Here is a 14,975-nt window from a genome sequence, read left to right as displayed (position 1 = left end):
AGAGTCAGTTTGCTTTCAGCAGATGGCATCCTGCCTTTTTTGTGGGCATCAGACTGTGCATGAGTAAGAGAAGCCACAAAGCTGATCTCCTGTAGCTCTACTTCAGAAGGTCTTGCCAATGACATTTATGGCTTGATTTATCCTTCTTAAAATCCCAGAATCGTTTAGGCTGGAAAAGACCCTTAAGATCACGGAGTCCAACCGTTACCTCAGCACTGCCCAGCCCACCACTAACCCATGTCCCCAAGCACCACATCTACACGGCTCTGAAATCCCTCCAGGGACGGGGACTCCACCACTGCCCTGGGCAGCCTGGCCCAGGGCTTGACAGCCCTTTGGGGGAAGAAAGGTTTCCTGATCTCCAGTCTAAACCTCCCCTGGCACAACTTGAGGCCGTTTCCTCTCGTCCTATCGCTTCTTCCTTGGGAGAAGAGACCGACCCCCACCTGGCTACACCCTCCTTTCAGGGAGCTGTAGAGAGCCATCAGGTCTCCCCTCAGCCTCCTCTTCTCCAGGCTAAACCACCCCAGTTCCCTCAGCCGCTCCTCATCAGACTCGTGCTCCAGACCCTTCACCACTTGGTTGCCCTTCTCTGGACACGCTCCAGCACCTCAATGTCCTCCTTGGAGCGAGGGGCCCAAAACTGAACCCAGCACTCGAGGCGCGGCCTCACCAGTGCCGAGTACAGGGGGACGGTCACTGCCCTGGTCCTGCTGGCCACGCTATTGCTGACACAAGCCAGGATGCTGTTGGCCCCCTTGGCCACCTGGGCACGTTGCTGGCTCACGTTCAGCCGGCTGTCGACCAACACCCCCAGGTCCTTTTCCGCCGGGCAGCTTTCCAGCCACTCTGCCCCACGCCTGTAGCGTTGCCTGGGCTTGGTGTGACCCAAGGGCAGGGCCCGGCACTGAGCCTCGTTGAACCTCACAGAGTTGCCTCGGCCCATGGATCCAGCCTGTCCAGATCCCTCTGCAGAGCCTTCCTGCCCCCCAGCAGATCAACGCTCCCGCCCAACCTGGCATCGTCTGCGAACTGACTGAGGGTGCCCTCGATCCCCTCGTCCAGATCACTGATGAAGATATTAAAGAGAACTGGCCCCAGTACTGAGCCCTGGGAACACCGCTTGTGACCGGCCACCAACTGGGTTTCACTCCATTCACCACAACTCTCTGGGCCCAGCCATCCAGCCAGTTCTTTATCCAACGAAGCATGCGCCCGTCCAAGCCATGAGCAGGCAGTTTCTCCAGGAGAATGCTGTGGGGAAACTGTGTCAGAGGCTTCACTAAAGTCCAGGTAGACATATCCACAGCCCTTCCCTTATCCTCTAAGTGAGTCATCTTCTCATAGAAAGAGATCAGGTTGGTCAAGCAGGACCTGCCTTTCGCAAACCCGTGCTGACTGGGCCTGATCACCTGGTTTTTGATATGCTCCTTGTGAAGTAAGGGAGCGGAATTGCTGAGCGTTAAGTCTTGTCTCTTTCTGCTGGACCACTTCCATGAGCTTGAATTGTTTCAGCTGTTCTACAGAAAGGTTAACTCAGATTTTTTGAGACTTGCTGCAATAAAACTCTTGATGTATGCATGAGATATGATATGGATGCAACCCATTAAATGCTATTTAATGGCTGCTTGTTGTACATTTCAATGACAGCTTGTTTGCTTAACTCTATTTCAGAATATATGTCCTCTGTGGTCTTTACTTTCCCTCCTGCCGTCTCGGATGCGTATATAGATGTAAAGCAAAATGTTGTGAGTTCGTGAAGGTATTGAGGGCCTGCACAGTGGTATTACAACTGTAATTAAACTGGACTGGATCTCTGAAAAATCATTTTTCTCACAGCATGACTTGAGCTCCTCCTTGCCTCCTGGTTTGTGGTTTCAGTGTTCGTACTGTATGGACTTCTTCCCAAGCAGTAAGAGAAGAAATCATCTCGGAAATGAAAGCTGGAGTTCTCACATAAGCTCAAGACCTGCTGTTCTGGGAGCAGCATATACAAGACTGATGTGGAGCAGGCTGAATTTAGAGGAGCTGACATGAGGGCTAAGGTGAACTGTTGTAGTGGAACTTCTCCCTTTTTGTGCACTCGCTAGTCTTCCTTACCAGCCATGGCAGTGAGATGATCTTGCAGGAAGAACGAGGAGGTACAAAATACCTAATAAAAATGAGAATTATTGACTGATCTACTACGTTAGAAATGTGCCATCTTTCCCTTCCTCCCAAGAGAAGGGACTCTAGCAAACGCCAGAAAGCCATTATTTTCTGGGTTTTGCTCTTAGGGAGGTAGAAGCTGCTTTCCTTTCTGATGCATGGTGCTATTAAAGGAAAGCAGCTGACAGAACAGCTGCTTGCCTTGCCTGTTTGGTTTGTGGCTTAGCAGTCAATATGCAACAGAGAAAGAAAGTGCTCTGCTAACAGGCAGAGTTTTCGTCCCCTGCCCCCACTTTGCCTGCCTTTCCCTCCGGCCTCTGCCAAGTGAAAACAGGAGACTCTTCCCCCCATGATTAATGAAACTCGCCTTTTTTGGTGCTGCCTCTGCTGGTGTGCAGCGCAGAAAATCCTGTCTTCTGTGAGACAGCCTGAAAACCAGCAAACAAGTATGGCTCTGGGGAGTTTCTTTTTTTAAAGTAGTTAAGGAATAGCTCATTTTAGAGCTAAAACTTACAACTCTGTGCAGAAGGTGGGCAGACTCCTTTATTTTCCTTAGATAAGCATTTATGATTTTTGGAGACGACATACCAGTCTTTTTTAGGTCTCTTATTTCAGTGCTTGTAGGCCTCTGCGGAGCTAGACACTTGAAAGTCCCTCACAGTTATTATCTATGAACTCATCTTCCATGTGGCTTTTTTGAAGGCCAGCCAAGACCATTAATCCCCACCTTCTAGAGTCCCTAATCCCTGCTGGGGCTTATAGGAAAGTTATTCTTGTACTCCCAGTGAAGCTGCTCTGGGAGAGCATCTATCCTGCTGTAACTTAAGGCAAGTTTATTAATGTGACTTTTTATCAGCTTGGAAACGGTACAACTCGTAATGTAGCAATCTAACTTGGCCAGTCTTACCCCATCTTGCTGAGTGGTTAATAGTAGCGAAATTGCCCAAAGGGAAGGAATCATTCAGGAGGTATTCTCTTATCTCGGTGTGCTTCAGTATAATTAACAGTAGTAAAATGCTCTTTGCAGGCACGAATACATGCTACGTATTTTTTTGGGAATGGGTGCAAGTGAAGTCAGGGTTGGAAGTGGTCTGCTGGGGCGATTCTCTGCAGTTGTATCATTCTTCCTCTTCTCAGCCTTGACATGCCTAAAGCCTCCCAGCTCTGATTTTTTTTTTCTTTTTTTTGGTCCAGTTGACCGATGCAAGGCCCTCTTCCCACATGAGCCTGTCCCCACCAGCCTTACTTGCTCAAAGACTTTTCTTTGGCTCCACGTAAGCTTCTCCAAACACTCAGAACTGGTTCAGGTGGGCTTCCTTCTGTTTGTTGTCACTTGTGATTTGGACGGGAGGGAAGTCTGAACAATTTTACCTTTGGTTCATGATTGTTCGCTCTGGTTGGTTTTGGTGGCATTGGTCAGTGCTGTCTGTGTTAAATCGTCTGTCGGGTGAAGTGGTTAATTAGGCGGCTCGGGGCCCTTGCTGTCAAAGGGAGCTGTGCTGCCTCTCCAACGGTATGTACCATGGGGAAACTGCAAAATTCATTTCGGGCTTTTAGACAAATTCTCTGGGATGTGGTGGAGTTACTCTCTTGGGTGTCGGGAGTTTTCTTTCCCACCCCGACACTAGGAAATAACTACAGGGAGAAAAATATCAGCCCAGAGATTTAAAAACCAATCAAAATAAATTGAACAAGAAAGAGCCCCTTTCATGTGACTTACCCTCTTTCTGTTTCACGGGGCAGAAGTTTACTTGCTGCATCCAGCTGGTGGCCACGTGTTGCTGTGCAGGATTGGGAATGTGGTGCTCTGGACAGGGAGCTCAGGGAGGGTCAGCAGCTCCTAGCCCCTGTGACTGCTGTTGTTTCAGCCCCATCAGTTGGTCAAGACAACTCTGGTGGCAATATGCTAACAAAAGCCCAAGTAGTGACAACACGTGGAAGCTTTTTTAGATAAATGCAGCTTGAAAAGCAAATACTTCATATACCTTTCCATGCAGGAAGAAGGTGAGGAGTAGTGAGAAACTAACATCTTTCTTGTGTATATACATGAAATTCTTGCTGTTGGAGCTGACCTTGCAGATTAATTCTGGTTGTCTTCGTAGTTTTACAAGTCAAGCTTTTCCTACCGTACTGACTTCTGGCCTCGTGCTGTAGACAGACTGAAGCAACTGCAAGCAAGTAATAACTTGTGGGTCTTTTGAAGCAGCAGGAGGAAGACCTCTGTGTATTAGCGAGCAGGATCGGTGGCTGCCTTTCCATTGCAGGACTAGTTGGGGCTCCTAGAGCTAGCTTCATGGAACCCAATGTAGTGTTAACTCTTAAATTAAGAGCAAGAAAATTACCTGAAAATTTGAATAAACAGGATTGGCCATTGTGTATCAGAGATGCAAATTCTGGAATTATTCCTTACTTTTTTTTTTTTTACATAGCATTGTCTCATTTCTATTCTTGGCAAAAGCCACAGCATGAATGAAATGCCATATGTACTGCAGGACTGCACTACTGTGCACTCTCCACACTACTTTATCCTCTCAGAGTCCAGGACGGAACTGGCTCCTTTCTAAAACTGTATGTGTGGCCAGGAGGTTGGGAGGATTGAGGTGGTTTGGTTTTAAGGCTGGCTTTCAACATGCAAACTGGAGGTGCTTTAGGACTTGTCCATAGGCTTTTGATCATTGGTTTCAGAAATATGAACAGTGGTCTTCAAAGAATATCAGAGTTACAGAACAGCTGAGGTTGGCAGGGACCTCTGGAGATAATCTAGTCCAACCCCCTCTGCTTAAAGCAGGGTCACCTGGAGCAGGTTGCCCAGAACTGTGTGCTGCTGGCTTTTGAACAGCTCCAAGAATGGAGAATCTACAGCCTCTCTGAGCAACCTGCAGCTCTTGAAGTCTTAGTCTGAAGTAACTGTACCGATAGCGTTGGTTATATGGAGAGAATTGATGGATTTCTGTCTGACTGTCTCTTTATTCTCAGAACACCATCATAAGAGGTGACCCAGGAGATTCCTGACAGTCGGATATTTGCCAGGTGAGAAATGGTCTCCTCTTTATTAAAATCAAAGATGAAGACAGCTAAAGTCAGTCATGTCATGTTTTTATTGATACCTACTAAGTCCTCCTATTCTGTCATTAAAGAATGTGGTATCTACAGGCACCTCTGTGTGTGTATATATTTAGACAACGCATAAACAAGAATTCTTACTGGTGCTCTTTCATTTGCGTGTTCCTTCTGCCTTGATCTTTGATGGAGCTCTAGCTAATTATTTTTATTTTGCATAAGTGCTGAATGTAGACTTTATTTTTAAACTGCTTTTACTTAATTGAAAATAATGTTAATAAGGGGCATGGAATATGCATGTTACCTGTCACTAGAATACAGAGATTCCTCGAAGTCCTGAAGTACTAGTAAGTATCTATTTATTTATTTCTGTCCCTCTACTAACAACAGATCTAGCTACAGTGATCAGTTTGTGTATGGGCCTTCCATAATAACTGAGAGTAATGCAGTCAGTCCTTTCCAGGCAGCTTTGCTGGATCAGAATTGCCTGCCTTGAACGGGAGGGGTGAACATTGAGCTGAACATAGTGGAATCTGCAGGAGAGCTCCTACCCTTGGAGGTGATACCTCATCAGGAGCCCGGCTGCATGGCTGGCTTGTCTCCTAGTGCTTGGAAGTGAATGCTTAGTGGGATGCGTTAACCGTCAGGATGGGAAGCAGCAAATTACACTCTGTTAAATAGCAGACTGAGAGGTTTTGGCTTGTATTGTCATGGACTGGATTACCAGAGACCTCTATTTTGTTGAACTCTGTGATGAAATCAAATCCTATACTAAATAACAGCCAGATTAAATGTTGGAGTGACCTAACTTCCTCATGGGACAGGTGGGTGCTGAGGCCCTGGCCCAGGTTGCCCAGAGAAGCTGTGGCTGCCCCTGGCTCCCTGGCAGTGTTCAAGGCCAGGTTGGATGGGGCTTTGGGCAAGCTGGGCTAGTGGAGGGTGTCCCTGCCCATGGCAGGGGTGGCACTGGGTGGGCTGGGAGGTCCCTTCCAACCTAAACCATTCCAGGATTCTATGATCACTATAGAAGCGTGTTCTTCTCGCTGGTGCAAAGCTTGTATTTTAAATGAGCAGTACAGAGCACTGAATTCCTCTTTGAAGAATATTGCATATGTAAGTACAAAGGTGGAAGGGTTGAGTGATGCAGTGATCTTTCCTTGCTTGAATAAGGCTAAAGTTTCTTGAAAAACATCATCCTGGATCACAAGGCTTCTGCCCTGGAGAGGGTGGACGAGCCACGCAATCTCGTCATGTTTATTACAGCTGTAAACGTATATAGACCTTTCATAAGGTGTTTCAGTGTTTGTAGCTGTTACAATAGTCTTCCTTCTAGGCAACTCCAGTGACATTTTTAGTTGTGTTTGGGAGCTTTTTGTTACCCGGTGTTGTGCGGATTGTGTACCTTACCTCAAACGCACCCTGCAGATCTGCCTGATGTTGAGGTGTAACTGCCATCACGGGGATGCGGAGCTGGTGCCTGATCACTCTGTTAGGCTGGGCACCATCCTCTTCAGAAAGGCAAATCGAGCTGGTTTTCCTCAAGTTACAATTTGTCTATCTGTACTTGAGAACTCAAGTAGACTTGAATTGTCCTTGTTGCCATCACCTCCTCCGGACGGCCTTCTGGTCCCAGCAGTTTCTTTTGAAGTTCCTTTAAAGAAAAATGGTTTCTTTTTTGTTAAATCAAGTACAGATAATGTTAACGTTAGTGAATGTCTACATCTAAAAAGAGCAGCTGTAAACTGAAATGTAGCTTTGGTAAACCTGGAAAGTGTTGGACTGTCAGCTTGCAGGCTGACTTTAATTATGGCTTTTACGTTGATAGTGAGTAGGAGATCACATGTGGAGAGAGGAGTTACTTTACAGCTTTCCTCTGGCTAACTCAGGATTCTGCCCAATTATCTTTGTAGACTTTATCATTTCATGAAGTGTAAGCTCTCCAAGCTACTAATGTCTGGAAGGCAGGAAGAAAATAGAAGTTGTCTCAAATCTCCAGAAAACCAAGAGAATCCTTTTAACATTACTGAAGAGGCATGAATACTGGGAGACTGTCTGCTGCCTTACTTTGCTAGTTCACTTGCCGTCTGAATAATTAAATGTGGTGAAAGCATGCTTCCCTGGCTTTATTGTTGCTTTCTTAAGGGAAGCCTAGTTGATGAAGATGTTTCAAGCTTATGGAGCAGAAATGTTCATTATAGACTCGTATGCAGTCTGGTTGTAGAAGCTGGATGTATTTGTAGTACCAATTAATTGCAAAAACAATGCTTTACTTTAAACAGTGGAGAAATGGCTTGTATTGTAAGTAATACTAAATAAAAACCAGAATTATGTAGACTCTTATGAGGCATCATGACATTGAAATAACTGCACTTTTTTAAGCTATCAACTTTGAAATTCTGAAGGTGCAATTTATAAAAGTCAAAGGTATGGCATTAAAAAAAAAAAAGGCGTTTGTCAGCTAGAGCTCGTTTTGTTCAAATGACTTTCCCTGTCGTAGTCTATTGGCCTCGCTGTGCTGGTTTCCGTTCTGCTCTGACAGTTGCTCTTTGTTTATTCAAAATATTAACATGCCCATGAAAGTGAATGACTAATAGCATTAACGAAGCACAGTTGGCATGCAGGCCGTGCTCACCACCCGCTGTGCTCGCAGCCCCCTGCCTGCAGCCATCCCGAGTGTCTTCTGCAGAGTCACTTCGATTGCCTCAAGTTTTCCTGTGTCTGTAGTACAGGTCCCAGCTGAGACCAGAACTGCTTCTCAACTTCTCTTTGTGGCCACTGCCTGGAAAAGTTTACAAACCCACCTGAAAGCTCACTGGGTTGGTTTGCCTCGGGTCTGTATGTAGATCGACATGCAGCTTTCACATCTTAGAGCCGTCTTGCTAGATGGGAAGTTGACTAACAAGTGTACCGTGGTCAGGCTTCTGCTCTTGTGGCTCTTGTGTTCATTTTCCACCTTCTTAGGCTTCTTTCCTTTTCCAGAGTAGATATATACGTGCATTCCACGTGAGATTTTACCTGAATCCAGTGTTTGTGCTCATATTTATGCCTACTCACAGGTTTACTCCAACTGTCCTCTCCCAAGTGAAAGACCAGCAGTGCTTGGAGCACTCGTTTCGTTTTCTGCTTGGATCTGTCTTGGCTCTTTGCGTGCCTAATGTGCAAATTCAGTTATCCGCAACTGAAGAGGCTACAGACAGCTTGAGAATCTCCAGGATTGTTTCGGTGCGTGTGTAGTGTCACTCGGAGCTCGTTTAACCTGTTCCATTGCGTAGGCTTTTTGCTACAGGAGAAGCAGCTCATGCAAGACTAGCGGCCTTGACTCAAAAGCTGAGAGAAAGGTTATTAGTAAGCTGGTACGTAGAAGTAGGGAGATAACAGTGGAAGAGGAAACGACTCTGAGCAGACTGCATTATGAGGAAGCAATAGTGGCTGAAGCTCTGCCCCGGCTTTGAAATTCTGTTGACAAGCTGAATCGCAACTTCGTTAAACCGATCTAAAGTGAGAAGTTAAAACATCATGTTTATTATCTTGTGTGGTGTAAACTCGAAGTGAACAGAGATTTGCATCAAGCCTTTGGAGCTATTTGGTTATTAGCATGCGGTTCAGTGGCACAGACTTCTTAGGGACACCTTGCTGTGTCCCCAGCCCTCCGCGGTGCCCTCGTGTCCATCGCTGCTTCCCGAACCCTGCCTGCGTGATGGATAGCGTGTGCTGCCGCTTGGGAGTCCTGAGTGGAAACGCCTGCGTTGTCCTTGTGTTCCTCCGTGCAGGCAATAAGAGGGACTTTTTTCCCTTTAGCTGTGTGCTTTTTGACCTGGTGTCTGTAGGAGCTGGAGGTTCTGAGACTTGTTTAATGTATTCTGTATACTTTAAAATTAGCCAGAAAGCTGTTGGAGAATTTGTGCTGAGGAGGGAAACAACCCTGTGAGTGCTTTGTCTGTTGTAGCAATCCAGGCGTAAACCCAACAAATACTGCAAATCTACCTTCTCTGTACTTGCCACTTCTTTTGTCCTCATAAAGGAGGGAGGTAATTACTTAAGCAGTATAAATAATAGCTGGAAACTCTCTTGCTGTACTTATGTATTGTCTGAAGGAGAATGTGGTTTTGTATGACAAGACTCTTACTGAAATCCCGATGTTGCTGAAAGTCCAAACATGCCTTTGAAATGAGTAATAAGATATTGTATGTGACGCCTTACGTAAGCGGACCCTTAGTGTGACACGGAGGTTGCAGCACTGGTGGTAGGGTGGACTGGAGCTGGAAACTGCTGTTTGCTTTAGCCCCAAGGTTATGGGAAAGTTGCCAACTGCACTCCAGTTCCAACAACTTCATTTAAAATTGGTGTTTGATATTTTTTTTGACTACGTAAACTTCTATAATCTTTATTGAACCAGTGGTATAATGATGTACATGGTATTGGGTACTTATGCTTGTCTAGCAGGTCTGGAGTATCTGGGCTGGACAGCCTTCCCTCCGCTGCTGAGGTGGTAACTGTGCATCACTGCGTTGTTGGGGAACTGGTTCCTGAATATAAACCTTTCCTTCAGGACACCCGTTTTGAGGCCATCACATTGGTTTTTCTAGCAAGTGAGTTGAGCGTGAATTTTAAGTGTTGTTGGAAAGGCTTTAATAAAGATTCCCTGACCCGCATCTCACTACATCTGAGAAGTTTCTAGTAATTTGAGTGACTTCCTGTGACTCAGAACATCCACAAAAATAAACTTACCTTTTTTTTTTAAAAAAAATCTCACTGATTCAGACTGTGCCAAAGAAAAACTATAAGAAAATTAAACTAGGTCATAGATTTGTCATGCCTAGCCATGGAATGTAAGAAACATCAGCAGCTTGGCTCACTGATGTGTCCTCTCCTTTTGAAAGACAGATGCAGACATCCTTTTCAGGGAAGACTCCCTTTAGGATATTGCAAAGGAAGATCATGGAACCCCAGACTGGTTTGGGTGGGAAGGGACCTCCAAGCCCATCCAGTGCCACCCCTGCCCTGGGCAGGGACACCCTCCGCTAGCCCAGCTTGCCCAAAGATGACTTAGCATATATCTGCTCCCTGCTATTCTGTTTTCTTATAGCCACTGCTAAGTGCTCATGAGAGCCTCGTCTAAGAAAAGCAAGCTGACTTACGGCAGGAGAAATGGGAATTATGACTGAGCTGTCCGTTTCTTCCAGTCGGGGATTTTGTTCTGTATGCAGTTAGGAGCTAATTTTAAAGGAGCAAGTGGATCTGATGAAATAATATACATGCTTCTCATAAATCAGAGTGTCTCCTTTAAACGAGCAACCAGAAGTGAGGAAATGTTGCTTCGTTCCTTATTCCTCTTAGATGTGCTACTTCTGCAAAGAGACTTCTCTTACCTCTTTGGCATAAAGGTTGCTTGAATGTTATTTTGGTAGAGGAGAATATGTAGTTAATACCAGTAGGGACGCAGCCTCTAGGCACCAGGAGCAGCGCTCAGTGGAGGAACAGAGGCTGGGTACAGGACAGCCGTGCAGCGGGTGAAGTGCTGTGTCACTGCGGCGCTGGCAGGCAGCAAGCCTCCGCCTTGCCTCTCCTGTGTACACTTCTCTGGGAAAAATCAGCTATTCCCTCTGCCAAAAAGCTGAGGGAAGTCAGTCAGCATCTCGTGCCAAGAATGATTCTGTTTAAACAGTTTACAGCTTTTCAAGTATCTTTTTTTTTTTTTTGTGGGCAACATCCCCTGCCCCCACTTGCCTGCTCTCCCCTTTTTCCATCTTCAGATGAGATGCACAAAATCTGGGTCAGACTGATCATTACTTTAAATTCAAAGACTGTGCATGCCCAGAGGCATGTACACAACAGCGCAGTTAAGGAAGCTACAAAATGGAAATACAAAGTTCAGGAAATAAATTCCACTCTTCCCTAGATGGGAAGCTAGAGGCAGTGGCTTATGCAAGTCAGTGTTGTTTGTATTCCTTCTACTTTCAGAGGCTGGCTGGATGGGATGATGTTTCTTGAAAGTTATTCCACTCGGTCACTTAAAGTAAAAACTTCTGCAAGGAAGCGCTGGTCTAATTTCTTTAGGATCCCTAGGATGTTGTCAGTCTGACTCTAAATGGGTTGGCAGAGCACAAGTTCTGCATACCGAAGCGAAGTTCAACCGTGTGGATGTGGTCGAGCATCAGGTAAGGTGTGGGAACACCCAGAAAGAGCTCAGAATACTTGAATTGGGTAAATAATAGGAGCTCTTTGGAATGAGATGCCAGGACAGGGGGTCTGAGGTAAGGGTAATAGATGAAAATAACTTTTCTCTATTTTTTTCAGATTAGCTGACAGGAAGATGGATTCTGTTTATAAAAATGAACAGGTTACTCACTGGGTACACAAGGATTCTGAGCATAAAAAAGAACAGATGGGGAAATACTGACTATAACAGATCAGCTGTTGCTGGAACATGAAGAGGTCTAAACAATCCTTTAGAAAGAAAAAAAAAAAAGAAAAAAGGTGTTAATTAAGGGAATATGATTTATTTGCTGTGGAATAATTTGAAGATTTCCTGGAATGGATTGAGGAATGTCTAGCTACAGGAAAACTCTTTTCCTCCTCTGTAGCACAGCTGTCACTGTGGGACTGATTTTTGGTCTGTTCCTTTCCACACCTTTCCTCTGAGCAAAATACTCAACTCGGCATTCTTCAGGGAGGACTTGCCTGTCCTCTGAGGCTCTTCTAGAGATAGAAATCTTGAGTCATGCGGGTTGGTGTTACAGCATTGCTGCTGTTACTCCCTCTGCTATTTAACAAACAAGAGGACCTCGGCAGCTGTCTCACAGCTGAAGAATTATTTAATACGTTTTTAAACTGCTGCATTCTGAAACCTCAGTCATTCCTCAGTTTTGCCCTTTCATCTTAAAAGTTATTGTCAGAATTCGTATTCCTTGTACTCTATTAATATCTGATTTGCGTGGCTACGTAACACACAGTGTATTAAGGTACATCTTGATGAAGATTCTGGAATGGTTCCTGTGCGTAGCTAACTTTGTTCCATATGAATGGAAATGGTATAGGAAGCATCTGTCTCGGTAAGCTGGTCAACACATGAACATGCTTCAGGCTTTGGTTTCTACCCTTGGGCAGAACCTGTGCACTGCGCTGATTTTCCTTTTGTCTTAGTTAACTGTATAAGCACAGTCCAGTCTAGCGGTGGTCCGGCTGTCCCTTCACCCTCCATGGGCTTTCTGGAACCAGGGTGGTGCTCTGCGTTAGGGCAGCCTGTTATTTGCTGGGCGCTTTTACGTGCCTGAGATACTAGTGCTGTATTTGCTACAGAAATGCAAAATGGCTTTTCTTAGTTACGCTGCCTTATTTATTTATTTTTATACAGAGTTTCTGCAGTCCTCATTAAGTTAAATCCAGACAAGGAAATGTCCTGCTGATAAGTCTGCGTAACCTCATTATTATTTTTCCCCAGAAACTAGATTGCTTTAGTGTCCCAGTTCCTATGTAGGTCTGAAATAGAGACACTGGCAATGCTATTTGATGGCAATATTTCATAAAGCACTACCCCATTAATGTGGTCCAAAAAAGCATGGTATGAATCCATCAGGTGCTTGTGACAGAATATTCATGTGCTGGAGGGTGCCCTGGGTGCGATTTAACCTTAATTTGGGTTAAGAATTCCTAATTGCTTTCCTAACCCCTCTCACCCGGCAGCTCCTGCAGCCACGGGGGCTCTGGAGGTATTTGCTCCATTAATTGAAGTGCAGTTGTTCAGGTCTAGAGGAAAGGTGGCTGAATATCTCCATGGAACAAGGACTAAATAATTTCTGGGCTAAGTACTGTGTGTAAGCTTACTCTGATTACAAACCCATGATTAGGGCCATGCGTGTTTCTGTGTGCTCTGGTGTTGGCTGTAGATGGTCCCTGGGTTTGGATCGTGCAGGGGAGGGGATGCTAAATGTTACGGGCTTCTCTATAAAGTAGTTGGCTAATAGTTTCCATGAGAGTGGGAGGATGGCAATGACTTGCCATTTGGACAGACCCTAAATTAAACTGTCAAGAGGAAATGCTCCTAAAAGGCCACTCCTGTTCCTGAAACTAAAATAGCAGGAATGTTTAATCTGAAGTGAACGTGTGAAAATTGTGAGCTGATGGTTCAGTTTATGGACTGTAGTCTACTGCTATTGAGCATCTGGAGCGAGGTTAAAGAGAGATGTTTTCCTAAATGCCATTTACATAAAGCGTCAGGTTCTCCATGGGTGAGCCTTGCTGTGCTGGCGTTGGTGCAGGACCAAATGCTACGAACACAAAGGACTTGCGACATCTGCCTAGTCTGACTCGGCCTGACCCGGCATGCCTGCTGCGGAGAACATGCCAGATTTTTCTTCTGGCACCTGGTGCGTTCACTGCAGCCTTTGCTTGCTTATTCCCCAAGTTACTGGGTGTTCTGCAGCTATTTTCTGACCGTAGTCTTGATTCTTGCATTTCTGAGTAGCATCACGAAGCAGCTTCTCACAAACTTTAAATATTCTTTTTCTTCCTTGATGAGAAGAAAAGGATGAAATGTTCATAGCTCTTTTTTTTTTTTTTTTTTTTTTTTGATGGACTGACCTAACTGCCATCATTTCACTTTCAAGTTGAAAGCAAGGCAGGACATGGTTGAAAAGATGGCTATTTAAGAGCCCCGCTTCTTCCTTCAAGAGTCTGGCCAATGCAAAGATAAAACTTCTGGAAGTGACTTACTTCCCTGGTTGACGCTCAGCGAAAGGTAACGCCGTCAGTTGTGTGCAGATCGGTGTGTCTCGAAAATAGTCAAGAACTCTACTTTTTTAACAAGACTCTTTCACTGAACTATAAAGATTTTTTAAATAACCATAATTCATTCAACTGCGACCCTGCAGAAAGGGTTAAGGCTCCAAACCTTTCACCTCTAGATTTCCACTAATGGTAATTCTTCGGGGCCTTTATCTAAAGCAACAAAAACTGCAGTTGCTGCTGAAGTCTGATCTAGCTTGAAGTCTGACCTTTTATTGTTAAAGAAAAAAGGAACAGATTTAACTGAATTAGTTTCCATAATATACTTGCAGGCAATTCCGTAGACAACAATATCAGTGTAATACCATTGTTCATAAGAATGTGAAGTATTGCCATACACAAGCTTGAGCCTGTAGGTATGTGTCGGTGGCTGCGTACTGCTGACGAAGAATTGCCTGTAGTTCAAGGAGTAGGAGCCTTTGTGGCTTTGGAACAAGAGGATCTGTGTTCTGCCGTCACCCCGTCGGCCAGTGGCCCTGGACTGCTGCGCAGCGGCACTTGGGTCAGCCCTTCGTTAACCAAGGCACCGTACAAATGCCCATTGTGTCTTCTTGTGAGTGTGTCTGTGCCTCTTCACGTATGCGGTTCTGTATCTTCAACGCTATTATTGTTTTTTCCTAATGTGGCTTGGTGGTTCTTGTCCAATATAGTGAGAATTAGGTTGTCAAGTAATAAATCACTTTACCTAAGCTCCTTCTTATCTTTTTGTTTGGATGAATTTGTTGTTGGAACTCTAAATTCTCTTCCACGTACTTGTTCTCTACTAATTCTGAAGCAGGCACTGCTGCACTGGCTTGCTGGCTTCTAAACCAGAGTAAACCTTTCAATAGGTTGTGCATCTAGCTGATAGTGTAATACAGCTCAGCACCAAATTGCTTTGTGCTTCCAAATGTAGACCCAAAAAGAAAAAAAAATTGAAGGCGGCTGAGCTACCGTAGTAGGAGTAGTAAGTATGACAATTTGGATACTAATGGCCCCTTCGG

The 14,975-nt window shown here is 45.0% G+C and overlaps 1 protein-coding gene across 25 annotated transcripts in view; it reads left to right on the top strand.

The window, feature by feature from the left end:
* MAP4 (microtubule associated protein 4) overlaps positions 1–14,975 on the top strand; it is a 165,532-nt gene that overhangs the window by 37,673 nt on the left and 112,884 nt on the right. For 3 of the 25 annotated variants that reach the window (XM_054818314.1, XM_054818333.1, XM_054818325.1), the window contains exon 3: positions 5,125–5,178. The exons of the other annotated variants lie outside the window; for them this stretch is intronic. The gene's annotated coding sequence lies outside the window, so the exon portion shown is untranslated. The remainder of the gene's footprint in view (positions 1–5,124; positions 5,179–14,975) is intronic. 25 annotated transcript variants of the gene reach the window in all.

This window comes from Grus americana, chromosome 2 (genome assembly GCF_028858705.1).
Source record: "Grus americana isolate bGruAme1 chromosome 2, bGruAme1.mat, whole genome shotgun sequence".
Classification (NCBI taxonomy): Eukaryota; Metazoa; Chordata; class Aves; order Gruiformes; family Gruidae; genus Grus; species Grus americana.
Note: the sequence above shows the minus strand (reverse complement) of the source record. Positions and strands in the feature narration are given on the sequence as shown.